Source organism: Lonchura striata, chromosome 4, assembly GCF_050655825.1.
Source record: "Lonchura striata isolate lonStrDom1 chromosome 4, ASM5065582v1, whole genome shotgun sequence".
NCBI lineage: Eukaryota > Metazoa > Chordata > Aves > Passeriformes > Estrildidae > Lonchura > Lonchura striata.
The window spans coordinates 24,782,291-24,796,249 of NC_140706.1; positions in this window are offsets into that span (position 1 = coordinate 24,782,291).

A 13,959-nucleotide genomic window follows, 5' to 3' on the forward strand; every position below is an offset into this window, starting at 1 on the left:
CAATTAAAATTAGAAAATCATCCTTGCTAAATTATCAAATTAAAAAAAAAATTGAATACTTGGAGATGTCCTTGCAGACATAATTTTGTGTATTTTCTGTGTATTTTAATGTGTTGATTGTATAGAACAATGAAATATCTTGAGTTTACATAATTTCAAATGCTAAAAATAGCACATGGAAAAACCTTCCCAAGTGTTTTATCTTCATTTGTGTATATATTACATAGAAATATGTTATAAATGCTATCAATAGACATTTTGCACTATGCACAGATGTTCTTGTGGTTTTAATAGTTGTGTTACTAATTCCATTACACTTGGGTACCAATTCAATGAACTTTGTTTTAGAATAGGAGTTCTCAATTACACAGGCAAAATAACATTCATGCTTCACTGGAACTGAAAGGCTAGGGAAAATATAAAATGTTCACATGATCAACGTCAAAACTTATTTTACACAGGTAATTTAAACTGATTTTACTGCAATATATTAGACTATTTTCTGGTGACTAATATCAAAGGGAATAGATAACCATATGACAGGATATAGGACCACAGTCACTGCTTTTTTTCCTGATAGCAAGTGGCACAGGTGTCTTGAGGAGCACCAGTTGTTAATAAACACTGTCATTTTATTTTTGTTTTAATTACTAAAGTAATAAGAATCTTCTGAAATTTGCAGATAATGAGCAAGCTGCAGTGACCCTCTCTGGGTATATTCTGGGTGAGACTAAAAAGCAAAGTGCTTTTGAAATCTTAAGCATGTGTGCAGTTTCCTCTGTTGTGATATGATAATTCATAAAATTAGACATGTTCTTAAATTCTCTAGTGACTTGGCCCTGCATGTTGTGATCTCCTCTGGTGAACAGCTTAAGGCTACAGAAAATCATCAAAGAAATTACAAAATGAGCAGAGTTTCTATTACTTTGATCAGGGAATAATAGAGGAAACCAGAAGAAGATCTGTAACGTTTATTTGAAGTAGTGGGAGGACAACTGCACATTATGTGTATTACATATTTATCACTAATGTTTTTCTCAGCTATGTTTATTTGAATTCTCATTTTACGTGTGTTTTTGTTATTCACAGGAATTTCAGGAAAAAGATTTGTATGATGCAATATCACCCCAGATTTTACATGCCATTTATTCTTTGAAATTGTTACAATTTCAACCACACTTCTTAATTAAGCCTTTATGTGTTACTACAAATACTAGAAAACACATTTTCCATGTGTTTGAAGCCTTTAAAAATAGACAAATTCTTTGATTATATTAATGAAATTTGGTGAATATTTTGTTTTAAATCTTGATAACTTATTTAATAAGTAATTTTGGTTAGGAAAAGGGAGATGAATCAGGATGGAAGGGGACCCTTCAACACGACCCTTCATTTGCACAAACCTGTCAAACTGCTTCCTTCCTGCCCCCTTCATCTGATCTTTAGGGCTGATGCCAGCTGGAGCCTTTCTGTCCCCAGTGGCACAGGCCAGGGGAAGGGGCAGGAACACACAGCAGAGCAGCACATCTGATGGCAGCTTGCCCTCAGGTCAGATGAGGCTGCTTTGGAAGCAGCAGGGTCAGCTGTGAGCAGCGGTCTGAGGTGGCCTGAGGTGGCTGCCAAGCTTCCTCCTGTCTGCTTACTGCCCTCCTCCCTGGGAGTGGGACGGCAAGTGAAGAAAGATCAGGAGTGAGAGAACTCATGTGAAACCCCATTCCTTTGCTCCAGACTCCTCTCCTTGCCCATTGCTGTCACTACAGGTCACATTCTTTTCAGTGAGGCAACAAACCACATGGGAAGGGCTGTCAGAGCTGCCAAGAGACAGAAGTTCCTCTCTGCCACTCCTTCTTCATGCTTTTCAAAACTCTGTTCCAGTGTGGGGGCTCCATGGGCTGCAGAGAATATCCCCTGTGCCATGGATCTTCTCCCAGAGGTGCAGCTTGGCTGAGGGCTCAGCTGTGTGCCACAATGGAGCCAGCTGGAGCTGTCTGGGACCATCTGTGTCCAACACAGGGCAGCCCCTTGCCTCTCCCAGCCACATCTACAGCCCATGTTCTGCTGCTGCTGTCCTGAAACATGCCTCAGACATTGCAGGTACAAGCAGAGCAGCCAGGATTTCAACAGCTTTTAGTCTACAAAAAGTCTAAAATGCTTGCAGAAGTAAAACCTTGATTGGTTTGCTGACTCAAAGTATGGGGGATTAATCATGATATGCCCATCTCAGAACACATTTGAAGTTTGTTGTGCTGTGGATTATACATACTGTGTGGATAAGGTTTTCATGTTTTTTTAACTGTGGCTCATATCAGGAGGGTTTTTTCTCCCCTTTCTCCCTGTGTCTTCATCCTTCAGCGTGTCTAACTGGTAAGACTCACTGCCCATGCCCCTTGTCCTCACGACAGACTTCAGCTGTCATGAAGTAGTGAGGAATCAGAGGCATAGCTGCAGGAGGCAAAGGAATGGCTGATTTACAGCCATCACTGTTGCAGTCCTTTCAGGAAACTTGAATATTTCCCAAGACATTATATACATGGGAATTTTTGACATCAATAAGCATGCAGAATTTAGATACATTAATAACTGGCATGCTACCAGCTCTAAAATTACTTATTAGTTTGGTCTAATTGTTTTATAGCATGAATTCTGAGAATGTAATCTGATAAAAGTGGTGAATAAGATACCTGGGAAAGGTGGTGCCATTGTGCAAGTGCTTTTGATGACAGTGCATGCTCTGTAATTTTTGTCACTTATGAAAGTGAATTCTACAAGTGTAATATATACTAATGGAAAAAGCAGCTGAGAAATGTAGGTTTGTTAGAGTGCAATAGTGAGTTGCTTGCTCTAAGCTGATAGTGAGTTGTTCACTAAGTCTTGAGGCAGAGTTACTTAATCCATACAGTACCTATCCTGTCTGATTTTCATCTGTTAAAACATTGACCCACTAAACTTCTTGCCTGGGCAGGCATATCTGCTGAGACATCCCACAGGAGTTGCTGAGGGGCACCAAAATATTTTTTCATAAAGGAGTTTGGAAGATTTGACTTTGGGAATTAAACAACAGCTGTTCAGTACTACTGTAGTGGAAAGCTGCCTTGTCTTCGAAACATCAGAATGCAAATAATAAGCCAACATACAGATTAATAGATGTCACAGGCATGAGATGAGCAGCTAATTTCATGCTCTATGTATTAGCACAATTAGTTGTGATTTATTACAGCAATCAAGCCCAAAGCTCCTTCACTGTGCAGTAAAATAGTGTTCACTGTCTAAAAGAGAGCTTGCCTAAGGTGCTGATGTTAAATACCCACAGCAGCAGTAGGTGCTCCTTCATTGGCTGTGCAGCAGGGATTGGTTTTAAATTTGGCTTTGGCATGCATGTTTAAGACATTGTAAAACTCAGTAGTATGGTCTGAAAGTGATACAGATGTCTAAGAATATAAGAAAACCATAACTTCCAGGGTTTTATCTTTAATTTGTTTAGGCTAAGGAAATAGAAAGAAACAAATTGTGAACAGAAAAGCAAGGAGATACAAAAGTGAGAAACACAAAAGGGAAAAATAACTGAGACTTCCAAGGGGCGTGTCTGGGAAAGTAATTTTGGCTGCAAGTAACACAATGTCTATCTGTTTTCTCATTCTGAATTATAGGTTTATAACAATCAAAAAGGTACTAAAAAAGTAGTTATACTCTCCTTTTTCTGAACTGGTCTATATTTGGAGGTTCCTATCTGCTGATGTTTTGAAATCTTGGCTATTTTCTTCTGGTAAAGGTAACAGAGTTAGGACTTCTTAGTGAGCTGTCCATCTGTTAGTGATTTCTAATGTAGAATTATCTTGTGATCACTTGTGATCAGGTACAAACAAAATATATATTTGTTTCATATATTAACTTTTATGCTTTATTTTTGACACATTATTCTTCATTATTTGTGTCATACATTTACAGTTTTAGAGGAGGCAATTTTTGTTCTACTACTATAAAACCTGTTTTTTTGGAAGCTGTCCTTAAATCTCTTGGTTCTGAGTTCATGTCTGGCTATCAACAATGAACAGTCACTTTGGCAGTCCTAGATGATGCCTTGTCTGAATCACTCAGCCACCACCTACATAGGTGACCTAGTAGTCATGCTGACTAAATAGAGCACCAAGCTGTGGGTGTTATCAGCATGGCTCAGAGTAACTGTTGATGTCTGGGTGTAGTTCAGGGGGCCTGTTGTATTTTAATCTTAAATTATTCATACACTTGGTCTGTAGCAAGACTCAGAAATTTTTGCAGCTCACAAAGCAGAAACAGCTATCTCAAATTTACCAACATGTAGACTTGTGGCTTCTTTTCTTTCTAGATTTTTGGATGACTGTATTAAATTAGAACTAACCTGATTTAAGTTCCTCTCTTTAGGGGAGCACATGTTATTTGTTGTAAATTTTTAAAGGCAAAAATGCCAGAATCTTTTCACAAACTAAATGGCATTTTTCAGAAACCACTGTTTCTGAAAATTCAGCAGTATGATGGTAGGTCTGTTGTAGTCTTTAGTAAGAAATTTATACAAACGGATATCTTGTCTGATGGAATGCAAACAGAAAAGCTAAGAGTGATGGAGAAGCAGAAATGGCACATATATTGTAAGTTTTTCAGTAGAAAGAGTTTGCCTGCTTTGTTGTTTAAATATTCACTTGGTTTATATTAGGAAAATTATTTCTTGCTGCAGAGGACCCCAATCTTTGTGTCACAGAATGATGACTCTTGGCCTGCCTGTATTCATATGCTGATGTTCTTCAGGTTTTGATGAAATCCCCTGATACAAATACTGAGTGTAGGATGAACACAGCTCTGAAAATCATAAAATAGCAAAACTATTGACGGCAGGTCATAGCAGCCATTTGCCACCTTTCCAAGCATGACCATTTGCACATGTAGAGAACTGCTACATACATACATTTGCAATGTGTCCACTGCCAAGTGTCTACACTAAACATCACAATTACATCTTTCCAAACACTCTCTAGATCAGGAGCCAGAACCTGGAAGATTGGGTAGCAGCTGGTTCATATCATGCAAGGTGCCTTCAACTTCATTGCTCTAATGGTTGTAATGCCTAACTTGCCTGTAACAGACCACCCATTCAGAGTGTTGTCTCCCTCTGAAAGCAAGGAGAGTGTTTTCATCAAAATACAGCTCACTATAAATGCATTAATTCCTTCAGCAGCAGTTTGCATTGCAAAGTTGTTGAATGTGCATAAATTCTTGTGGCTGCTCAGGTGCCATACAGCATTTGTATTTAGCTCTTGATTTAGTTCTGCGTTGTTTTGTGAGCACTGCTTTTTTTCTTATTTCCCACTTGCACCAGCCACTGAAATAACTGTGAGAATAATTCATTGTGTCATGCATTTGGTGAGGTGTCCTTTTTCTATTTTCCCATTTGTCAATTTTTCTAAGCTGGCAATTTTTCTAAGCTTTGTGAAACTATTTGCCCATAACTCCTACAAATGACGCCTAGTTCAATATGTCTTTGTTACTTATGCTTTTTTTTTTTTTGGTGTGTTCCAAATTCATGCTGTTTTGATTTTCATATGTTTTATGCTAAGCCAGATGAGCACAACTAGCAGAATGAAGTTTTGCATGCAAATATGTTTCAGCTCAATTGATCTGGAAGCATTCCTGACAACAAGCTCATTTCCTAGGACAAGCATAGAGAAGAAGCACAATGAGAAAAAGTAGTTAAATTATTTTTCCAATAAATGTTTAGTATTACTAGAAAAATGTCTTTCAGATTAAAACTTCTAGTCCACCACTCCATCACTTCACTTTTGTGGTTTTCATTTTCTTTCCAGCACCATTCCAAGGCATTGTCTGTCTCTAAGCTCTTAACACTGAAATTAACCATGAATGTCAAGTGTGTACTGTACATGGCCCACCAACAAGCAGGAAATTCTCCTCAGGGGAATATTTTTTTCAAACAGCTCTTCTTTTTGGCAGTGCCCTTCAAACACTGCTGGAAGAGTTTAAATTCCAGGCTTTGCTTCTCTCAGCCCTGACCCTCACCCAAATCCTGAGCCTTCAGCAGAGCTATAACCTGAGAGTTGCCCATCCACATGAAAAAGTTCTCAAGGCAGACAAAATTTTGCACTTTTTCCCCAGCCCACTTCTATCCAATTCAATTTCTGCACCAGCTCTAGGCTTTGGCTCCATTCTAAATTTATCCCTAATTCCTGAATCCTACCACATGGCCTTGGCTAAGCGCTAATCAATAGTCTCAGCTTTGGCCCAGGTGACAAGGTTGTCAGGGAAGAAAACTCTCTCCTGCTCAACAACTTAATTTTGAAGTCCCTGTCTAGTGGAGCCCTAGGTCTTGTGTCTTTCTGAAATTTAGTCCTAAAACGAAGCACTCTCCTGAGAAAAGGTGTTACAACTCACAGCCCTTTGGCATCCACCTTCTAGCCCCACTTCAGCTGCAGGTCTAACTTTTCTGTCTCTGCTAAAGCTTGGTCAAATCTTACACTCATCCCTAACCCTAAGATTCAGCTCATTGTTTTTTCCAACACTTTCAGCGATTCCCACTTGAAAGATTTCCCTCAGTAGACATTTCCCAGCTTTCTCAAAGGCTCCTCCTGTTGATTTGTTTGTAGGGTGGTAGGTCCAGACATCCCCGCTCCAACAATCACCTACTAGAGAAATTGTATTGTCATCTCAGGTAACTCACTGCCCATTGAAGCACAGAGAATACATGCAATTTTTAATTAATATGGTCAAAACTTTGACAATTGCAGAAGTCTGGGAAGGACCAGGAGGGGCTGAAGGACTAGAAAAAACTTGAGCCTTCAAGAGGTTAAATCAACTTACTTTGGACATAAATTGTCTGATCAGTCATGTGGAAGGCCTACAAAGAGCAAAAATATTAGAAACTAAATTAAACTAAATTAAATAAGCTAAAGTTGAGAACACATTAACTTTCAACATAATATGTGCTTGCACTAACTTGACATGTATAGTAGTGACATAATGAATACACCAACATTTTATAAATATCTTCATTATATTGTTTGTTATTTTACACAAGTTTCATTTTCTTCCTAAGGATAATGAAAGCATAAATGAGAACTTGTTTAGTAGTTCAGTAAACTAGGCAACACTTGAAACAGAATTCCTGTGACTCCCAAATGCTCAGGGAAATATTTCAATTGTTGCTCTTTTTAGGCATATAAAGGATGTTTTTTACTAATGGAGCACTCCTTATTCAGAGAACTCTCCCCCATTTTTTTAGCCTAGAAATAAGCTGTGAAAAATTACTTTGGAAATGAGCAAGAGCTATTAATACTCAAGGGTAAGATGAAATTCCTTTTGCTGTGGCCATTTACTAGTTCAGTAGTATCTCCTACAAAAATATGGAATCCTACAGTGGCTGTCAGAAGCTTTTACATACTCTCATACAAGACAGGAATAAAACCAATTAAATTTCCTAAATGTGAATAACACTTCTCTAAGAATGATTAAGGTATATATTAATCTCTCCATTGTTGGGATCCATATTTTTGAATGCTAGATAGCTGTTTATAATAAATACATGTGAAAATAAAAGTAGCAGGAAAGAGGAGCAGGAAAAAAGCAATATGTAATCTTAATTAGCAATTTCATTTTACTACAGTAATTGCATACAGAAGATGTTTTGTCTCAGTAATAAATCCACTAACACTACATTAATGGAAACACTTTTAAAAAAATATTGGCTTCCTTTTTTTTTTTTTACAGAACAGTTTATTATTATGTCTTACTGATACATGCAAAAATTATGAGTTATGAGGGATTCTCATTGTCTCTATCTCAAAATATTACTCACCATATTTTTTTGTCTTAAGTTACAATAAAGTCAGGTTAGAATTCCCTGTTCTAACTTTATTAGTTTGTGTCATTTAATATTTCTGGAAAGTAATGTAAGCACCAAGAAACCATTTATGGCATTTTGAGATCACATTAGAGATGTGAACTTACTTAAAGATAAGTTATGACATTGAAAATGAATGTGTTACTTAAATGCATATTTTCATTTATAAGATTCTTTTCATTAAAGTAGTTCTTTCAGTTGTACTGTTAGACTTCCTAAAGTTTCTTGTTCTTTTGGACTGCAAAGTTTTATTGATTTTTTAAATAATAATTTTCCAGTAACTTCAGGTATTAACATGACTGACTAATGCCAAGTGATTAGCTAGGTCATTGAATTTTAATCTTATGGCCTCTATTATTCTCATCAACCGTAGTAGAACTTCCAAAATACAAGGTTTGGAAACTATAGTGGATTTCTTGAAATGTTTCAAAGGCTGAAAGGAAAATAGTGTTTCTACTGGATCTTACATTGCCTTTGTATTAGTGACTGACAGTATTACATTGCTATTTTTGTATACTGGTACTACTCAGTCTTGCTAGCTTAGAATTTTCTTGCATGAACTGTAAGGATAAAATCTTTAATTTATATTCTAAAAGTCTCTTGATACCTGGCAGGCTCAGAGAACATTTTCTGGTATCTCTACAAAGCTGGTGCTGTTCATGTTCCATTTACTAGTGAGCATAATTCCATATATTCTGTATTCTAATTTTCACTGTCTCAACATATTTCTCATAGGGAATCGAGTAATATGTTTAAGAGATGAGTTATGTGAACAGTAAATAAGCATTTCTGGCAGTCATAATATGTATGAATATACTGTAATATTAATATTCTGCCCGAAATCTCTTAGAGTAGCCTAACCATAGCAGAATAATGCTTTCCCCACAAATTACTGAATTCCACAAATGGAAAAAAAGTCAGTGGGGGAAAAAATCCAACTGATTTTTCTGCAGACAAAGTAGTACCTTCTTAGCACATTCTTTAATAAAAAACACATTATTTTTAGTTAGAGCTGAGGCAGTTATTAGCAAATTCTGGTTACTGTCTAGAAAAGAATTATATTTTGCTTTAAAATGTCCAAAGGACTTCAGTGTTTGTAAAATTCATCAGAGGTGAAGAGGTCTTCTAGGACAACAGTTAAGAATCAATAGTCTGATATCAGATCAAGTTTATGAACTGTGGAAAATTCCCAAGGAAAATGCTGGCAATGAACAGAACAATAAGGATTTTGGAGAATATAAAGCTGTCCATATACTCAAATCACAACCACTTTGTTGTAATAAAATGACAACAATTAGGTTTTGCCTAAAGCCTGGTTGCCAGATTCTGGTGTGCATGTGTTTCAGTGCCTTTGTACTGCCAAAAATAGAGAAGCTCACAGAAAAAATAGATATGAAGCACAGGTAGATATCAGTGTTGGTTTTTAAATATTTTAAAATATTTTCAAATAAATTATTTTCAGTAATTGTTTTTCTTGATTTTCTTCAATTTAATCAGTGAACTAAAAAATACTTTCGTTAGACTAAGAATAGGTAGCTTTAAGCAGAAAGATAAGTCTGGTTTCACCTACAGAAATGCTACTTTACCTGGTACTTTAAAGATCCCTCAGATGTGTTTGGAAGTGGATAAAAATCATCCTTGATGAAGATGAAAATACCATCAATCTTTGCATTATAAATTTTTAGTTCACTTTATAAATTCTCAACAATCTCCCTCTTGAAAGCTGCCATTGCTTCCTTCTGGGGATTAACAGCTATTTAAATTTTCTTTCTTTCCAGCTTCCCACTAATATGCTAATAGTAAATCTGAACCATCTGCCACATAAACAGAGAAGTGGGAAAACCTTGACAGCATAGTCTCTCATTTAACCTATTTACATAAGTTATTATTCATAAAATTAAAAGTGTCCTTGAGATACTTAGAAATTTTGTGGTCGTTATATTTTTTCCCTATTCATTGCCTAGTTTCAATAAGGAGACAAAACTGCAGTAGTGTGTTTGCTTCTAATGGCAGAATGATATTAATCCTTTAAGTAAATTAAGTAAATAAGTTAGTTGCACAAATGCTGGGGAGAGTAATCTCTTAGGTTAGGGACCATATTTGTTTCTGGCCCATGAATGGTTATTTTATCTGGACCACTGTGTATGTTCTGTACAAATTACTGTCTATTTGACAGGCATCCATTAATGACTCTGGACTCATACAAGAGCTGTGCATCAATAAGAGAACAACTTTGATGTTACTTTTAAAGTAGCAAACAAAATTTAAAATGTAGGAAGACAAAATTAATGACAAATAGCATTTATTTTCCACCTTTAAATGTATTGCAATAAAAAAATAAACCAACAATTTCTGTATAGGTTCACTGTGCACTCATTATTTTTGTATAACATTAAGATTGTTCTGTTTTAGATTTGCTCTATGGACAGATATAGGAAGAATCTTTGCAAAATCATAACCTATGATTTGTAATAGTGCCATTAAAGTAGGCTAAAATATCTATCAAGTGAAAGAAAAATAATGAAAATTAATTTTTAAAATAAAAGGGAATTCCCATGGAAAATATAAGAGAAACAATGCAGTGTAAATTATTATTTTGTACCAACTAAAAATGTATGTCTGGCTGTCTACAGGGACCTCTTGTCAGCTTTATACTGACAGCTAAAATCACATTAGATTCCTAAAATACTGACTGAATTTTGTGCTGATAGACTCTTTTCAGCAAAAAGAGTGAAAAGGAGTGGGCTAGACTATTCTGAATAGAAGTAAGAATTAGTAGTCCTTATGAAGAAAGAAAAATGAAAGAATGCTGAACCACAATATTTTACAGCAATATTAGAAATTAGAGAAAGAAAATGTGCCAATTTGCATGAAAAGAATGACTTTCAAAAAATATTCTATTTCAAGCCAACCAATTTACCTAATGTTGTGTCTTAAAATTAAAATGAAGAAAGGTTACATACTAGGGAGTCTATAGCTTTAGCAGTCACATACTAGTGTTCTGATTAATTTCACATTTTATTGACACCTCTGCCATCTTCTCCAGTTTATCTACTTGTCTGTCTCTCAGAGTCTTTTCTTCTTGTACATCAGCTCTATAATGGACTGACAATTATATTTCAAGCCTTCTTTTGCTACTTAATTGTCTCACAAATGGATCCTTTACCGGATCAGATAAACTCAGGCAGGTGCTGCAAATCTGAGCTCTCCAATTTGTGATCAATAATTTTATAGAGCCTAGAACACAATGCAGAGAACTACCTTGGTTTCTTCAAGTTCACAGAATCCCAGAATGGGTCAGGTTGGAAGAGACCACAGTGGTCATCTGGTCCAACCTCCCTGCTCAAGTAGGATCATCCCAGAGCACGTGGCACAGGATTGTGTCCGTGTTCAGTGCTCGTTCAGCCGTGCAGTAAAGAAGCTCTTCCTCATATTCAGGTGGAAGTTCCTGTGCAGCAGTTTCTGCCCAGGCCTATTCCTTGTCTCCACTGACAAGGTGCAGCACTGGCTGCATCCTCTGACACTCTGCAGATACTTACAGACACTGATGAGGTCTGATTGCAATTTTCTCTTCTCCAGACTGAATAGGCCAGATCCCTCAGCCTTTCCTCATAAGAGAGATGCTCCAGTTCCTTAATCACCTTCATTGTCTTCTGCTGGATCTTCAACTTGTTTTGTTCTGACAAACACACCTACAGTGATCAGAAGATGTTTTCAAATACTTTAAAAATCGATGAAAATTCTATGTTTGATTCCCCTCTTGTGCTGATTCTATATTATACATACATATAATATATATCCTGTTTTATATATATATCCTGTTTATAGTGTTGGAAGTAAAGATTTCTTCACTCTGTTTCTCAACATTCTAGAACTTCTACTGTAGTAATTTTGCATGTATATAATTTTGTTAAACATGAAGGCATGCTTGCTGACAACTATAGATGAAAAAATGGGGAATCCTTATGACAAAAAAATGAAAATATTCAGTATTTGCAAGAAGGGTTGTTGCAATTATTTCCAACCCCCGCCTTTAATTTTTGTTTTTAATTGTTTTGTAAATTTTCCTTTAACTTTCCTTAACTTTTAACCACATAAGTTGCAGTATATGTGTCTTCCAACTGATGAACACAGAAACAACACAGTGTCCCACAGTTAATCACAGTTACTTGCCTATGAACTTACTTAATTACTCCATTAAAAATCACATAGGCTTTTTGGTCCTTCTCTGCCAAATATAAATTCAGTTTGTACAGGGACAGGGTCATGAAACATATTGCCCAACACAAAGTGCTAACCTTAGTGTTGGAGTTGAAATTCTAACAGGTTCATTCATTAATCTGCTGAAGCATGTTACCATGTTTGATTTCCTCCCTCCATCCACGCAGTACAAGAAGGAAACAACCTCCTAGACTGAGTGTGAGATTTAAATAAGACTCCACCACAGTCAGGCTGCCTTGCCTAATATTGAATACTTCCAGCTGAGGGCACTAGCTGCATAATTAGCTACCACACATTAGTCTTCCTGACAGAGACTGCTGTGTGTATTCCTACTATCCTGGTTATAAAATGGCCAAAGGACAAAAGACTATTGGAAAATAAAGGGAAAATTGTAGGAATAAGTAGAGCTGGCTTGTTCTAGGAGGCTGATTTAGTAATTTTCTGAACCAAATTGTCAAAGAAGAATATTATTCTGAAAATAAAAAGTAAGTTGCACTAGGTCTACCTGTTTTTTCTAGCAGCTCCTGTAGGTTACCTCAAGATTTTGTTGTTAAATTACTAAAACATGCCCCTTTTTTCCATAAACTGATGTTATCTGTGAGTTAATGATTTTCGTTATTTCATGCAGGTTCTTTAAAATTTATCTCTTTTTCTGGGGATTTTTAAATTATTTTTGACATAAAAATATAGCAGTAGTTAGTTTTCTGTTTTTCTTCTGCTATTGCCATAGTACAGCTTTGACTGGACTCTAGAGATATATCTTTAAAAGCAATGTCTTGTCATCCAGCTTTTCCTATTCATATGTTTGCACATTCACATCAATGGCACAGTAACTGCAAACCTTTGTAACAATCCTGTAATATTTTGGAAAGGTATTTGTCAACAGCATATTCCATGCTGCTCTCTTGTCAGATCAGTTGTTAAAGGCCATTGAAGAAGTGATTTTAGTTCAATTCTGGGCTGACAAGATTCAATTTCACAAAATAAGCAGCACCATTATATCTAATTTCAGCTTTCTGAGGAAGAGGAGGTCTGAACTCCTCCCCATTTAATCAGCAGGATCCTGAAAGGCAGGGTAATCTTAAGAAAAAAGGAAGTGTTTTCAGCACTACACTCATGTTTGAGTCAATAAAATGATGTTCTGGGACCTTTAGAAGAGAAGGTCATTGATTAAACACATAATAAAGTGTGCAGGTGGGTTTTTCATTCAAAGTGTCATTTAATTAAATTAAGAGGAAAATAGGTCAAGACAAACAACAGGAGGTTACTTTTGGTACAGCATATAAATAAGTTGTGGAGCTTCTTGAAGAAGGATGTATAAATTAAAAGTGACTATTAAAGTTCATAGAAGAAAATATATTAAAAATGTATGCACTTATACAATCTTTAGAATTCCCTTAATGTCTTGCTGGTAGAAACTATCAGAAACTTTCATAATGTCATTCTTGTCTTAGTCCCTAGGGAAATGGTATTTGACCTGCCTTGGAAGCACATATGTGATGACAGACCTTTGGTCTGACCTAAAAGAGCTGGTTTTCGGTCTTAAAATCTTAGAGGACCTGAAAAAATAGTTGGTTAAATAATGATATAACATTAATTCAACAATTTAGCTAAGTATAATTAAATAATTGGCAGTAAAATTTACTGCTATGGAGTTTCTTTCTAAAAATATAAACAAAAGTTAATAAAAAATTGGTAAACATCCTTATTCAGGAATTTAAAAATTAATCCAAGTATGTGTTTACTAGAATTAGTATCTCCAAGTCAAACTAAGTTGTCCTTCATCTGCAAATATCTTTTGTGGAGAGATTCACAATTCAGACACTGAGCAGAAATCTAGTTATTTGCTATTTATGTGG